The following is a 17,639-nucleotide window of genomic DNA, read 5'->3' on the forward strand; positions in this document are numbered from 1 at the left end:
AACACTTAACAAATTTTATCATATTTTATCCTCACAATAACTCTGGAAGGTAGGCAATATTTTTATCATTCTTTTACAAATGAAGAAACTGAGACAGATAGAGGTTAAGTGGCTAAGCCATGTTTACATACTCATTAAGTGTATGAGGCTGGATTTGACATCATTTCCTTTGCTCCTGGTCCAACACTCTATCCACTATGCCATCTAGGTGCTAGTCAGGAGTGTTGCTGTAGCATTTTTTTTTTTGGAAATTTGGAACATTGTGAGAATGAGAAAGGAAAAGAGATATTGAGGTGAAGCTTTAGAAAAAGGATCCTTGCCTGGATCCTACCATACCAAAGAAGTCAAAGGTGAAACAAGCATTTTTATCCTGCCATGGATGGAGAGGGAGAGACGCAAGATTATCCCAATTGGGAACTTGAGAAATAGACCTGGGGATTTTGAAAATGGTAGCATGTGAGGAGTCAGTGGTTGTAGGGAGAGTGTCCTGGGCACATATTCTAGCAGTGGGACTTGGGAGTCTAAGTAGTAAATGTGGGCACCATTTTAGGTTCTATCAAAGTCCCAAGCATCTATCTTATACCAGATTTTCAGTGCCAAAAATTTCTACTACCCATCCCACACAGGAATTATTTTTTGATTATTTAAGTCACAGGAATCACAGCAATGATTCAAAGCTTCCAATGGATAGCAGTATATAAAGGGAACAATTTTTAAAGTCTTACCTAGGAGGGATAGGTTATCCAATCTGGCTAAGGCAGAGTGCCTAAAGAGAACTGTTTGGGAATTGGGAAGGTTATATGTGGGGACATGCGCTGTGTGAGTGGGAAGACCAGAGAGAACAATAAAAAGCCAAAAAGCCACACACAACAAATAATCCGTCCATACCTCCATGACCTTCAGAGGAAATGTAACTATATTAAGGCATGGTTGTGTATATTGAGTCATATTTGTGTGTAGTGAGTTCCCTTGGGGTTTTATTCACAGCTGCTGTGAAGAAAATGAGTTAGGGTAAGCCATATGTGCAAATTTTATAATTATTTCAGAATCGACTTAAAAGAAGCTGAACTTTTTTTATACTTTAAAATATTATTTATATAACTGACTTTTTCCCTAGGCGGCTGCCCTTGAAGACTTGCCCATGACATAATCAGGTCATGAAATGGTTATGATTTCCATCTTAATTATTTTAAATTCTGTTCTTTAGTATAGAGCACTATTCAGTTGGATGAATACTGACCATCCATTAAAGAAAGATTGCTTTTTAATAGATAAATATTACACCATGTTAAGGAACTGGTCGCTTCACCAGCTTTCTTTGTGGCAAATATGGTTTTCTCAAGTTTATCATATATGTTGTCTTACACAGAATTATTGCCAAAGTTAAATACAGTAAATTATGAAGTTTGGGGAAAATAATTGTTGCTGTTAAAATCATTTTACTAGATTTAATCTTTAAGAAATAAAAATAAAAGCATGCATCTCTAAGATATGGGAAGGAGATTTTTTTTTCACTTCTTCAAGAAAATTTCCAATGAACCAAACAATTCAAAGAACTTGTATATTACATGAAGGAAGATATACCATAACACAAAGTAACACTTTCATTAAGTTGGTAATGGTAATTTCTTCCATGTCATTGTCTACAAAGTAATTATTCTGTTAGCAAAATCTGAAAACACTTCAATTCAAAAAAAGTTTGGTGCCTCTGATAGGGGTAGGGAGGGAAAGAGATTTTATTTAAACTCTTACTTTCTTTCTTGGAGTCAATACCATGTATTGGCTCCAAGGCAGAAGAGTGGTAAGGGCTGGGCAATGGGGCTTAAGTGACTTACCCAGGGTCACATAGCTGGGAAGTGTCTGAGGCCAGATTTGAACCTAGGACCTCCCATCTCTACGTCTGACTCTCAATCCCCTGAGCCACCCAGCTGCCCCCAGGATAGAGATTTTAAAATTGTCTTTTGAAGTTTTAAAGGGTATAGAAGATAGCATTAAAGAAGCATTATTACCAGCATTGAATTTGCACCCTGAGCATTTCTGTCTGATTTGTAGCTGAAAACTCCTTTATGCATTATTTCCCTTTGGTAAAACAAGAACTCTGAGAAAATACATTGTCACTCTATTTGTAGTCACAGTATTTTTTTGTGCATAGTAGGAGTTCAATAGTTTTTCATTTATTCATTCACTTGTTCATTTACTTATTCATTCATTCATTTTAGGGATAAGCAAACAGGTTGAAAGAGATTAGGTCAATTGCTGAGAGTCCCATAGTTGATCAAAACAATCTTCCTGACTCTGAGGGTGCTTCTCTCTCTATAACACCATGATGGCTTTCTTTGCAATTAATTGGCTGAAGATTACTGAGTTAGCATGGTAGCTTGCCCAAACAGGTGTTGAATAATGGCTTGCTGAATTCAATTGGTTATTCTACCTTGTTGCTGTGGGTGATAGAGAAGCATGTGAACAACATACAATATATACCTCAAAATGTATTCTTAAGGAATTCATGATGGAACTGGGGAATAAAAATATATTAAATAAACCATGAAAGAATATGTGAAAGAAGATAAGTACTTAATGTAAGCTAAGATTAAGTATAATAACGGAGTGCCATTATGGTCCTGGGGCTGAAATCATTAAGGGAAGTTTAGTGGAAGAGGGAGAATCTCTAGTAGGGTACAAAGGAGAATTAAGATTTTTTAGGTTGGGGAAATGGTAGAAAACATTACAGATTGTCTATGAGATTATGATGGTTCCAGGCTTGTTGAACAAGGAAGATAAGGCTTTCTGATCCAGCAGGAAGCCTCAAGGTAGGAAGATAGAGGAAGGATAGAAGTTCTGGATGCTGCGAGGGGGATAGCGGAGCCAACTTAGAGATATGAGGTGGCAGGAATGAGTCAGAAATCCAGGCCTTGTTGATTACAAAGGAACCACAGCAAAAACTCTGATCAGTGGACTACTCAGAAGGCTTATACCCGTCCAAAGATCCAAATTTAATACCACACAGGTCGGAGACATGATAGAGAAAAGAGAGTGGCTGGCCAAAAGCCAGGTCCCAGGTGGGAGAGGTAGATAAGGAAAGGAATTAAAGATGGAGCTTGGCCACCATGCGCAAGACTGAGCATGCTCTCTTCTAAGCCACTCTGTACATACTGTTTCCCTTGTCCATAGCTAGGGGTGGACTGCTACAGAAGATTATATATTATATGCATATATATGTATGTATGATAGAGATTTAATGTTTTTTTGCTTAATGACAGCAATAGCCTAAGTGAGATAGGCTAGGTTTTTTTTTAAAGGTTCTAAAACTGCCCTTGAGTTTAGATTGACTCAGAGGACTAAGGATAGGGTCTTAGTGACCTCCTGGTCATCTGAATACAATACAGAAAAGACACCCAGCCCCAACCAGAGCAGCAGCAAAAGCCACGTTGGAAAGCTGTGCTCAATGGAATTGCTCTTTATCTTGGATAAACATTCACTTCTCTGCTCTCAGTGTCCTTAATTAGCCCCCTGTTGTTAACTTCTAGATGGATTGTGGTTATTCAGTGGTTTTTGTCGTGTACACACTCTTCATAACCTCATTTGGGATTTTCCTGGCAATTGTGCTGGAGTGATTTCCCATTTTCTTCTCCAGGTTATTTTACAGATGAGGAAACTGAGACCAAAAAGTTAAGTCATTTGTCCAGGGACACATGGCTATGATAGTGTCTGAGGCCAGATTTGAAATCAGAAAGATGGATCTTTCTGACTCTGAGGCCAGTACTCTTTCCACGATGCCAACTGGCTGCCATTTTCAATGGAAGACAAGTTTCTTATTTCATTGCAATTCCAGATCGTAAATCACCAGGGATGGGCATGAATCAGACTAAGCCTATTATCCTTAGGATTTCACATCCTGGTACTCTACCAGTTTTTCTAATGGATGTTTTGAGCATATCAGGGCCAGGAGGTAGAGGTACAGAGGAAGGAATGATTTCCCAGAGAACGACAGTGAGAGACTTGTAAAGCCATAAGCACAAATAAGGCTTCAGGAAATAGGCCAGTGAGATAGTGTAGTTAAGGCATGAACTAATCAGAGCCTATATACGAATGGTGACATGTTGAATAGCTAGAGAGAGAGCTTATTCTTTCAGAGGATAAAGGAGAAACAATAACTTTCTGCCTGACCAGGGTAGTTTAATGAAATAATTATTTCATTGTTCTGGACATCATGACTCTATTAATGCCTCTAGGATAGTAGTATAATGGATCAATATTATGACACTGAGCTTAAAATCATAAAGGCAAGCATAAAGGGGGGGGCATCTGGGTGGCTCAGTGAATTGAGAGTCAGGCCTAGAGATGGGAGGTTCTGGGTTCAAATTTGGCCTCAGATACTTCTCAGCTGTGTGACCCTGGGCAAGTCACTCAACCCCCACTGCCTAGCCCTTACCACTCTTCTGCCTTAGAACTAGTACCAGTATTGATTCTAAGACAGAAATAAGGGTTTAAAAATATTTTAAAAACCCCATAAAAAAAGACACTGTGTTGAGCTTAAAACGCTTGTGTTGAGCTTAAAAGCCTTCTGAATCTTACTACTTATTATTGTTATTTGTTCCTCATTTTTGAAGAAGACCAATGATATCACAAAGTCTTGATTTTCTAGTGAATTCGATTTAAAGGAGTTCCACCTTCTTCAGGAGGAAAAACTCCTTTTGCCCCTCTGCCTTGTGCTTCTTTTCTGGATGGGGTGTGTTCACTAGATGTCTGTGGCCTCTTTAAGAGTTACCCCATATACCCCAACTCCTGAGACAGAGGCTGGATCAGTTGGACGTGTCATAGTGGAAGCTCCTGGGTTGCTCTGTTGGGGATGTCACTGAAGATGGGGTCACCATCTCTTGCCAGCCACCATTAGCCCATTTAATGGTCTTACCATTAACCTAGTTTATCCCATCATGGTTTTATTGAGGTGTGGACACTGAGCCTGCCCCTACACCCTCTGCCCTTTATTTTCTTCATTAGAACTGTTGTCTAACAACAATCTGCCATCTTCTATTTACGAAATGGATTGTTAAAACCCAATTATCCCCATTCAATTGCATCCTGTTTACTAGTTCACTAAGGCTATGAATCTATTCTGGTACGATCTTTTTTTGGATCTTTGGATGTCATTGAAGGTGTTAGACATCCTACAAAGCTCATTTGTCATTTGCAAATTTGACATCATCATGGAAGTCATCAACTAAAATGTTGAACAACAAGACAGTTCCCTGGTGTACTTACCTAGAGAATGACCTCCAGGCTGACAAAGGATCATAGGTCTAGAGTTGGAAGAAATGTTGTTGTGCGTGGGGTCTGACCCTCTATTTGATATATGGGGCAGAAGTAGCAGGCATGGACCTAGATAAAGAAAGCTGAATCTATAATTCTAGTTTCAGTGCCTTTCCTCCTCTCACAATCCTAGTCAAAACAAAATTGTAGTGGTCCATGGATAATGCTCCCTAGCTCCTGGAAAATTCCTAATAAGTGCTTATTAAATGGAATTTATTTTATTAAGATGAGTTACATAGGTAAGGATTTGATATTGGTATTTTTCTCCCTATATTTGTTTGGTATCTGAAAGTCTTTTAGGAGATTTCTTTGGGAGTAAAATTTTCCAATTTTTATTTAAACTTAGAAAAATGAGAAATTTAAATTTGTGAAGGTTCCTAACCTGCTCTTTTAAAAAGGTATTGTGCATCCACATTGAGTGTGATAAGAAAAGTCCTTTAGCATATATTTGTATGTAAGTAGTTTAACAGTCTGGTGTATTTTGGTGAGTACAGTTTTTTTTTTTTCAGAGCAATTAATAATGCATTAGCTGACAGTTTATCATTCCTTTTTTTAACCCAATGCCTCACCACACCATTTTTTAATTTCCTTTCTCAACCATCTGCTAAGCTAGGTAGTTATATCAAGTTTGACTTTAGATTAGTGGCCTACTTTGAAAGTCTCAACATTTTCCTAGTTTCGTTTGGCACCCAATTTAAATTACTCAATGTGTGACTTTTCAGTACTTTGTAAGTAGTTTAGCAGGAGACATGTAAGTGCTTTAGGAAGCACTTGCTTGAAGTTTTTGCAATTAGGATGCCCCAGCAGTCTAAGGAACTGCATTCAAATTGTATTGTCCTTTGAGGGAAAAGGTGTGAATTACATTCTTGACAATTGTTTCTTACTGGTAATGTGTAGTTTAGTAAACACTGTGCTGGACTTAGAATACAGAAGACTTGAGTTAAAATCCTGCTTCAGACTTTTATTGTCTGTGTAACCCTGGGAGAGTTGCTTAACTCTTTCTTTTTCCTTACCTTTAATGAGAGAGTTAGATAAAATTGATAGCTTCAAGGGCCCCTTATGGGTAGATAGGTGACTCAGGGATAGAGTGCCAACCCTGGAGTCAGAAAGACTTATTGAGTTCAAATCTAGCCTCAGGAACATTAACTGGTGTCCTTTGGCAAGTAGCTTGCTCCCGTTTGCCTCAGTTTCCTTATCTGTAATTATAAAAATGGGTAATTAAAATAGAAAGGTACCAAATGACAACTTCCTTCTCATAGCGCACATATATGCATCCTAGCCCAGTGTCCTCAACTTGGCAACAGCCAATGAGAAAACTTGTGGTTTTTATTACTTCCTTCTACAAACTTAACAAGTGTTTTTGATTCCTATCCTGGATGCAAAACTTGTTATATCCAATGAGACCCACTTCCACACCTGACAGAGAAAATGCACATAAGAAAGGAGTGGAGGGAGACTGGAAAACACTACAGAAAGAATGCTATAGTAGACTGTTTCATCTAGCTCCCTTCTTATCTTTTATTGACTCCAGGTTAAAGATTTTAGTCTGAGATTTCTGAACAGGTAGGTATAGGAAAAAGAATATCTCCCATGAATAAATCTTTTCCTCCCCTTTGTTCTAAAGAGAATAAGGCCAAAGATTCCTTTTGTTTCAGTTTATTCTTCACCCCCACACCTTAGTAAAGATATTTTCAGATGAGGCTCAAGATTTAATAAGTTGCTAATTAGAGTTTCACCTAAATTAATCTTGGAAAATTTTTCAAAGTATGAATTTATAAAGACTTTCCCATAGCCTTGTTTACAGGGAGCATTCAAGTTCATTTCAGTGTTGACTTGTTTTACACTAGTACAGCAGTTTGTACAGTATGGTCTGGAGACCCCCTAGAAGTCCTAGAGACCTTTCAAAGGGGTCTGAAAGGCCAAAACCATTTTTATAATAATTCTGACATTATTTGCCTACTAAAATAATCCTCTTTTCACAACTCTGTATCTATGTAAGGTGAGATTTTCTTAATATATTCATCTAAAACAAATTGAAATAGATTATATACGGATGCAAAACTATCCTCTATTAGACCAGACATTAAAGAGATTTGTAAAAATATTTAAAACTACCACTTATCTCATGAATTCTTTTTCATTTTGGAAAATATGATTACTTCTTATAAAATATGTTATCTATGTTAATATGTAGTGGGTTAATTATTATTTTTAATATTCGATACTTAAAATTATGTTTTATTTTTTAGTGCAATAGATACTCAGATATATATAATACACATAAACAAGAGTTTGGGGGATACTCAGTAATTTTTAAGAATATAAAGGGAAACCAACATTAAAAAGGTATGAGAACCACTGCACTAGAATTATCTTTCCAAAGCTGTTACATTAAAAATATAGATTCTTATTACTTTAGAATTAGAAGGAAGTCTATAGATATAGATCACCCCAGTGTCCTATTCAATGCCATTTCTACTTCCTCATATGTTAAATGAGGTATGATGATTACATTGTCACTAATGATGAGAATAGATTGATGTAGAAATATTTGCAAATCTGCTCTTTATTTTTGTTTGTTACTTTCTTATTAGTTTCATCAATAAGTGTTTTGGGGTTTTTCTTGTTTTATACACCTTCATTTCCCCTTCCTCAATTTTTTGCTCTTCTGTGAGACAATATTGTTCATTCTTTGCTGTCTACTTCTGTAATGTTTTGTAAATCACTTTGTACAGAGAACTGGTATTGCCTTTGGCTGTCATGTCTCTGCTTAATAAGGAGATCGTGTGCTTGCTGGTTGAGGGAATTTCAGAGTTTTTTAGACTTCTTTCTTTTGTTACTTATTTTTCATACCTTTAAAATAATGATAATCAAAGTCATATCTATTTTTCAGTTTTTCAGAGTCAATAGCTAGTTTAAATAATAGTTTAAATAGGTCAGGAAGAAGATTTAATTGCATGCAATGTCTTTTCATCTTTGACCTTTTAATCTGGTATAGTGTCAATTTTTATCATGTCTTTAACTAGTTAATGTCTTGCTCATAGAGAGAGATAATTTCATAATTGTCATGCTTATAATCAGCAATGTCCTGTTATTAATATGTTGTTTTCATTATTCTTATACACATATATTAGTACCTGCAAAGAATTGTTATAAATATGAAATTTATTCTCCAAAAGTTAAGTGGTCAAAGAATTTGAAAAGGTAGATCTTTATAAAAAGGAACCCAAATTATCAAGAACCTTTAGAAAAAAAATAGTTAAAGCTGTCAGGGAAATGCAAATGGAAACAATTCTAAGATGCCACCTTATATACATTAAATTGTAAAAGATAGTTAAAAGCAATAAAATGAATTGCCTTCAGGATTATGAAAAACAGTCATACTTTCTATCATTAATGGCACTCTAAATAGGTATAATCTTTTGGAAAGGTAATATAGAAGTATATGAGTTACAAAACTATTTAAACTTGTTAACTGTATGATCCCACTAGTGGGATTATTCTCAAGGGGCATCATTAAGCAAGAGAAAAAAGATATGTGTCTATTAAAAATATGCATAGTAGGTTTATTCATAGCAACAAATTAACTGAAACCCTCTTGTGTCATATAAACTTAATGGAATATCCAATAAGAAAGATGAATAAGAAAAATACAAGGAATTATAGGGAGACATAAGAATGAGTCAGGCTAAAGAAAGCATTATCAGGACAATGATATACATATATAATTATGACTATAGAAATTAATAGTAATAATGAATAAAAGAAAAGCAAAAAAGTCATTTAAATATTACGTATTAGATTAATATTCACTTTGTTGCATGTTTTTGTTTATATATTTACATTTTATGTGCAACTATTCTTATTTTATTTGATTATTTCTAAATTCAGAAATTTCTGAAAACATGAATATGAATTACCTATATTTTGTGAATGTCAAAATAAAACAAATGATAACAAACATTCATATCTGTGTTGCATTAAGAAAATATATAGCTGAAGGCATGTAACAGTCCCTTTGTACTTTGTTTTGGTCAAGCATTCTCTTATTTCTCATTGATATATTTTAAATGTGGCCCTGACAAGCAATATATAGTAAAAAGACTCCTAACAATATCATGGAAAAGTCAATTAAAAGAATTGGGGTTTTTAACCTGAAAAGGAGAACTCTCAAGGCAGATGAAATAGCTGTGTTCAAAAAATTTTAGTGTTAGTCTTAAGGAGCAAAAATGGACTTATATGGTGAAATTCCAATGGGGTCCTGTACGAACTATGTATAGAAGTTACTTCTTAACAGTAAGAGTTGGCTAGATACTATAGAAAGAGAACAAGATTCAGAATTAAAGGTCATTGCTTAGAATCCTGGCTCAGTCACTAATAATTGTGAGAGAAGTTAATAAAGAGCCTCTGTGCTCTCAAATGAATCCCAGAAAATGATTTCAGCAAGTATCATGAGGTAGTAAATTTTCAGGGAGTTCCCCTTCCTACCTTTGTCTTAATATCATGTACTAACCCCCCTGGCATTGCACCATAAATTTCCCTCTCATGTTTGTGCAACTCAAAGATCCCTTTCTTCCCCTTTCTAAAGGAACAACTGTTTCAAGGCATTTTGGCTTCTGCTATTTTGTTATGAGCTGAAGGACACAGTGGCAACTTTGCCAAAGATGGAGAAACTCCTGGGAAAGGGAAAGTTTTCTTCCTTATCTGGTCTGTCTGGCAGATTAATTTGATTTAAGTAAAACCAGCTATATTCAGATAATAACTTCTTATCTATCTCCTGAAGCTAAAATTATCTATCTATCTATCTATCTATCTATCTATCTATCTATCTATCTATCTATCTATCTATCTATCTACCTATCTATCTATCTATCTATCTATCTATCTGTCTGTCTGTCTGTCTGTCAATATCTATTCATCCATCTATCTGTATTTTCTCAAAGTATTTTTTGTATAATCACCTGAGTTTTATGAAGTTATCTTTTCTTTGTTTCACACACTGTTACTTTGAATTATATTTAGCCTATGAATTCTGCCCTAAAAATCTGTATATAAGAACTAGCTTATATCATTCTTTGGGGAAACTGCTGTCCATTTTGCAGTCTGTCCTGAAAGCCTAGAAAAAATAACTACTTGCTTCATTCTTAATTGACTCCTTATTGGTATTATGTAACCCTGAGGTCTCTAAAAAATTCTCTATATTTTTTTGAGTTTCAGTTATTTATTCATAAAATGAAGTATCTGAACAAGATGATTTTCAAATCTGTGATCCTCTGATTTTATGAGTTAAAGCCAAAAACATTTAAATAATTTCTCATTAGTTAGAAATTGCCTCCAAGGTTGTACCATCTAAAGCACATCTAAGGAAGGATTCCCTCTACTGCATCCCCAGAAACAAGGTCAACAAGTTCCTCACTATTCCCTGAAGCATTGTCTAACCCTATTAGTTTTTCTAACTTACTGTAACCCTTTGTCAGTTCTAGTCAAACAATCATATGATCAGAGTTGGAGACAAAAGAGAACTTGGAAATTAGCTAATCTAACTCTTCTTTACAGTTGGAGAAACTGAGGCCCAAAAAGGGTAAGTAACTTGCCTCAGGTCACAAAAGAAGACCCAATAATTAACCTTTCATTCTCTGACTCCAAATTCAGTACAATTTCTACCAAATCACATTGTCTCCTAGAGTTAAGCAAAACTAATTGAATTCTTCTCCTACATGACACCCCTTCAAATAATTGAAGGAAGCTACATTATAATCCATTAATGTTCCCAATTCCTTCATTTGATTCCCATATAGTTTGATGTCAAGTCCCTCACTTTCTTGGTCACTCTTCTCCAGATGCAATCCAGCTTGTTAATATCCTTTATGAAACATGGTGCCCCCCAAAGAACATCAGCATCTAGAAATAATTTGATAAGGACAAATTACAATGGAGCAGTGATCTCCTCTTGTTTTGTGCACTTGGTTTCTATTTCTTTAAACTAGGATCACATTAGTTTCTTGTGATTCCTATAACATATTTGAATCTTTTTGATCTCACAGTCCACTAAACCTCCCCAAATAATAAATAATATATATGTGCATGGTCATGAAACTGGTACATCAAAGGAATGTTATAGATATAATTAATCTATATTTTATCAAAGTGATCAAAAAGACTTTTATCTTATTATTGTGGAAATTATGGAGAAAGAGATAAGAAAATGTGATTAGATAGATTAATAATTAGTTGAATTGCTAGATTAAAAAAAGTAGTCATTAAAGGTTTAGTGTCCATTTGGTAGGAGATGCCCCATGGGGATGCCCCAGAGATCACTTGTTGGCTTTATGCCATTTAAAAATTTTATCAGTAACTGTTATAAAGCCATAAGTGGCATAATTATCAAGTTTGCCTGTGGTACAAGAATAAGAGGGTAGTTAAAACAAGAGATATACCTGAGATTGATGAAATTTTCTGCCCTAGAAATTCTCAACAGTCATCTACTAAGTTTTTGGAGAGATCATGAACTCATTGGTGATGTCCCAAATCCTGAAAATTGCAGATTGGTGCAATTCTGAAGAAATAGCTTTAATAACTTTTATTTATGTAACTCCAGCCCAAAAGACCACTAATATAAGTCTCTCCTCACTGATGGAGATCAGCACTGTGCACTTGCATGAAGCATGAAGATGGATTTGGTGAGGGTGACACAGTTCAGTTCCTTTCATGTTTCAAGTCGTTTTAGGCCCCACAACTGCTTTGGGTACTTCTGACTTTTAGAGATGGAAGAGACCAACCCCACTTCAAGCTGCAGAAAGAAAAGACTCTGGCAAGTCATGAAAGGAGTTCTCAGCTTCTATCATGGGCCTCTCCTCAGCTTGCTACTCTACAGATTGTGGGAAACTTCCTCTTGAGCAAAATATAGGATTCTTTTTTTTCCGATTTGTGTTACCTTGCATAGCTTCATGACTCTAGATCGTCCGGCATATATTATCCTAAATATACTTTCTCTGACTTATTTTATGGTACTAATATGTATAGATGGATTTCTTGGTTAAATTCTATGTGTTTTCATTATGGAATTGGTATTTAGTGGTGAATAAAGTGGATATAAAGCTTGGGATCCTGCTTCCCCCCAATAATGAACAATGACCAGAGGAGAGATTGAAATAGACTAACCAGTTCAGTTACCAGGTTAGCATGATTTGAGTGAGCTCATAGATATCATTCTGGCCTGTTATCACTTCTTTCTGATAATAGCAGAGGTCCCAAAACTTCTGGCCTTGCCTTTCTGCCTCTTCTCTGGGGAGGAATCAAAGTCCCCTTGGAGAAGGATGGAGGAAGAAGAAAATAAAGATGGCTATTCTGTCTCCTGTTGAATATCACAATGACATCCATATACTACATATATGGGGATGGCTCACTACATTTGGAAATGAAAATTTCCATTTTAAATTTATAAGGAAAAAAAATAAAATGAAGTCAGGAGTCTGTGGGCTAGATTAACTGACCTGGGGAAAAAAAGCAGAATGAAGAAAAACTTGTATTTAGTACTTTATAACTTCTCCTCCTGAAGACATTCAGTGCTTTCACTCTTCTCTGGGGATTAAGGGCATCCATATTGTGAGAGACATAGACCAGCCTTCCATAACTTTGACTGGGTCCCTGTTTCTAAAAAAGTTTAATGTCCAAACTTAAGTATCCTACATTTCCATTTCATTAGGCCATGATCTGAGTTAAGTTGGAAAATTAATTAATATAAATAAGCCAATGAATGCTGTGTTAGTAAACTGCTCTCTTCCAGATAACATAAAGTCCTTTAAATAAGAACCTTTTGGAGACCAGCTTTATACAAAATAATAACTCTAAAAGTAGAGATTTCATATCTTGAGGCAACATGATTAGTGAAGATGTTTTTGGACAGTCAGGATCATGTGATAGTTTTCAATTAACATTAAAACACATTTATAGAGGATGTTCCAAAGTCTCAGTAAAGTTTTAAAGTATTAAAGTTCTACTTTAATAGTTTAGTTTAAGCTATTAAAACTTAAAACTGTACTAACACTTTCTGAATATCTTCTATAACATTTTAAGACTCTCAAAGTATTTTTTTCATAACAATCCTGTGAAGTATTTATGTACAATCATCTCCATTTTATAGACTCACAGAGGAAATGTGACTTTATTGTCATATTGATATCCTAATAATAACTGTCAGCGGTAGTAATTGGATCTAGGTGTTGTGGACCAAGGCACTGGTGTATTTGTGGAGGCTTGGAGGCTAACTTACACATTCTCAAGATACCAAGAAAAGATTTTTATTTTTTCAATAATATTTTATTTTTCCTACTATATGTAGAAACAATTTAAACAAAATTTTCTTATCTTCTGAGTTACAGATTCTCTTCCTCTTCTGTCCCTGAGACAGTAAGCAATTTGATATAGGTTATACTTTTTTTTATTTGAACTCCGTTTCTTTTTAATATTCAGTTTCTACAATAATTACAAAGTTTTGCTTTGCAAAGGACATTTTTAAAGACAAACTTTAAAAAGTCAATAGTTGAGCATTTTCTATTTGATTACTTACATGGAACAATGACTTTGGTAAATGAGGTTACTAGGGATGTAAGAGAATCATTTGATCAGCTGGCAGCCCATTTTACCTATTAAAGAACTAAGAATTTAGGAAAATTTCATTTAACTTGATCTTTCACTTTTTTTCACCTCTAAGATAGGAACATAATCTGGTTGGTATAAGTCTTATGGAAAATTTTAAGATTTTAAGACGGATTACAATGGAAAATCTAGGCAGATTTTCTTACAATGTTACAAAGATCTGGTTCTCCAAGATGTAGGTAATTGGTAGATGTGCCTGCTAAATCTCTTATTATCAGAACACTAATAACTTGGGATACAATGAATTTATGTAGAACTTCTTAAAGGTTCAGAATTAGAAATGAGATTTTTGATTAACTAAGCAATTAATTAGAAACAATTTCTAATGCTCATATGATATCAGATACCTACCCTTCACAAGGCTAGGGATAGGTTCAATATCCTACTTAAGAGATACTTCCAAAAAGGATTTTACTCTTACTATTTTTAGGAACATTAAAAAAAAAATCTGAATCCATTGTTAGGATGGCAAGGAGGGTTTTTGGAATTCCACGGTTGATTGACAGGACTGAAATGGCAGTTGGAAGAGCAAGGGCTGTGAACGATGAGCTGAAGGGGATTCTGAACACCCTCTTGGAGTCTTCGATCTCAGGACTGAGAGCTGGAAGGTCCGGTTTCTGAGTTGGCTGAAGGACTTCTGAAGCCACCACTGAAGACCCTGATTTCCTGCTTTAATCAGTAGCTGCTTTCTCTCCAGAAATCCTACTACTGTTTCCTCCATCTGCTACAAACAACACAGACCCCTGAAGGTGTGCTGGCTAGGACTCTCTGATCAGAGTCCAGCCCTCCTGAAAGTCCTCCTTGACTCCCTGAACTATTTCTAAGTTAGTCCTTTAGGATATACTAGCATTTGGATTATAAAAAAGGAATTTAGCTGGAAAAGGGGAAGAGACATTTGTGGGCACAGACATCAGGCCCTTGGACCTACAACTGCATAGATAACCTGTCAGGGCTACTTCTACCCACTTCCCCTCAACCCATTTACCTTATCTTTTAAATAAATCCATTAGTTAACAGTCAGATTTTTGGTTGGTCTAATTCAATAAAAAGAAGAGTGTTTGAGACTAGTCCTTTTGTGGTGAGGCCAGACAAGGCCTGCCACATATCTCCTTTGGAGAAGGTAATATAGAAATCTTCCCCTAGAGCCACTGACAGGGAAGACTGACATCTCATCACCTCAGCCATTACTCCAAAAGGGACTCAAGAAATAGTCTGCTTGAATATCACTTGAGAAGATGAGAGAGAATTATCTTTCCCTCTGTCTTAGAGTTTACCTTAAACTCCTGCTCCTATTCACTCTAGGGAGGGGGAGAGAAAGGTGTTGCCATTTTCCTCTCTCAATCCATTTTTACCTAATCCTTTTCCTAATCATTGGGTCCTCCCCAACTCCTTACTGGTGTAACACCTCATCCAGTGAGGCAAACCATCCATTATTACAAGAAGAAAGAATCCTCTTTTTTACACCATGTAACCCAAACCAATATTCTTGCTTTATATTATTTAAAGAAACAATTTTTTAAAATAAGGATTTATCCTCAATTTCAGTTCATTCCATGTTGAATTAATGACTTTTCTTTTCTTGAATCAGACAATCTTGAAAATAACTCAAACTCAAGTCCATAGCTTGGAAGAAAAAGGAAAACTTAATATTTTGCTTAATTATCATGCTTAGTCCATTTCCAAGTAGTGTGTCAGGCTCCAGGGTGCAATACTACCCTTTTTGGGCCAGAAACTGCAAATATTGTCCTCGAATTTCAAAATGATCAGCTAGGTGATTTTATGCTGTCCAGTCTGGTTCTCCAACAGTCTCATTGCCTTAAAGTAATTTGTTTCATCCAGGGTGAAGTGATGATAAATCCCAGCTGGAAGGGTTATCATGTCCCCTTTCTCCATGAAGATTCAGATCCGCTTGTCTTCTTTATCTCTTACATCAAAGTAACCACTTCCATTCAGGATATATCGAAGCTCATCATCAAGGTGTAAATGTTCTTCATAAAACATCTTGATCTTTTCCTCATAATTTGGCAATTTGTCTTTACAAATGGTTATGATCCATCCAGCAGTATTTTCTTTCTTTTCAGATCTTCTCTAGCTCTGGGTCATCCTCATACTTGTCAGAATCCAGTTTCCAGTAAAAGATGCCGAACTGCTGCAGATGGGCCATGCTGACTGGACGCTCCAGCTCTAATCTGTGGGGTCTCCTCTGATGCTACTCAGAGTCATCCATGTACCAGACCTCCACCATCTCGGTTCTGTGGGATGCCGCCTGACTCCTCGAGAAACTCTAGGAAGAAGTATAGGTTATACTTGAAGCAAGATTGTTTTGAACTTTATGACAAATTGTAAAGAATACATGTGGAAGTTTGAGTTAATTTGTCCCCTGGGACCCAGCTATAGTAGTTTTGGGCAAGAAAGATATAAAAATGTTTTAAGTTTTCAGGTGGAAGAACTCCTCAATCCCCAGGGGATTTCTTTCCTAACTATTTTTAATCTTCTTTCTGTTTGGTTTTTACTTCCTTTTACTTTACTGCACTAGTTTTTACCACCTGGTGGATTATCTTTTACCTGAGACTTGCTGAATGCTTTTATTAAAGAAATTGCTTTTTGGAACCCTCAGGCTCTGCGTGATTCATTGTAACAGACCACAACATCTTTAAGAAGACTACTTTTTCTGTCTCATTTTAATTATGATTTAGAAAAACTGATGTTTTTGAGACAGTATTTAACAAATGCAGCTACAGAGAGTGAGTAGATTTATAGGTGAAAAATAACTCAGAGGTTAGATATTCCTCTTCTAGCATTTAACAGATGAGAAAAAAAAATCAGAGGTGGTCACATGTATATACACATTATATCCAAAACATACAGGCCAAAGTAAATTGAACACACAAGATCATTCGGAGACCTCCAACTATGGTTTCCTGGCATTTTTACTCTTTCCCATTTCTTTGGAGTGAGACTTGGAAAGGAGCATCATTATGTTGACATCCTCAAAATATACTAAAAAATTGGCGGTCTTTCTTTTCTATCATCATGGCCTTTCCCTAAAGATGTCTATGGCCTTTCTTGAGGTTTATTTATGAGTCCCAAGTATCTCTACAAACATTAATATTCCGTTCATCTCTGTCCCTAAACCCATTTAAAACTTTATTGTTTTGCTTCATTTTTCCATAGCAAAGTATACATATTGATCATGCCTTGTCAGAATCACTAAGAAATAAATTTTTCATACATAAATAAAATGGAGATTTTTATAGACAAACAAACTAATTACCATATGTTGTCAATCTTGATTCATAGAAAGAGAACTGATGGCTTTACAAGGAGATGGAAGGATTTTCTGACACACAGAAAATGATTTCCTCTGGAGTGGACAGAGAAGTGGATGTAGCTGGTTACCAATAAGGTAAATGTCTGTCTCAGCAGTCCTTAGGGACTATAGATCAAGGTCCTAACTATTTCTCTTGGTATCCACCTATTGGCAACACAGATAAGCTTTGCCTCTGTATCCAGCAGGCTCAACCTCCAGCAGTGCAGAAAGGTTTTTTTCTGATGTCTTTCCCATAAGTCTCCCAAAACACAGGGTTTAGGACACTCTAGAGGAACTGGCCTTAAAGCAGGTGAATTATACTTAGGTCATCTTACAAATACCTTTTGACTTCCACTGGCTT

General features: G+C 35.8%; 1 pseudogene; it reads right to left on the reverse strand.

The window, feature by feature from the left end:
* Nucleotides 1-15,679: 15,679 nt before the first annotated feature.
* Nucleotides 15,680-16,213, reverse strand: LOC100024010 (acireductone dioxygenase-like; annotated as a pseudogene).
* Nucleotides 16,214-17,639: the final 1,426 nt, after the last annotated feature.

This window comes from Monodelphis domestica, chromosome 7 (genome assembly GCF_027887165.1).
Source record: "Monodelphis domestica isolate mMonDom1 chromosome 7, mMonDom1.pri, whole genome shotgun sequence".
In the NCBI taxonomy this organism is placed as follows: Eukaryota; Metazoa; Chordata; class Mammalia; order Didelphimorphia; family Didelphidae; genus Monodelphis; species Monodelphis domestica.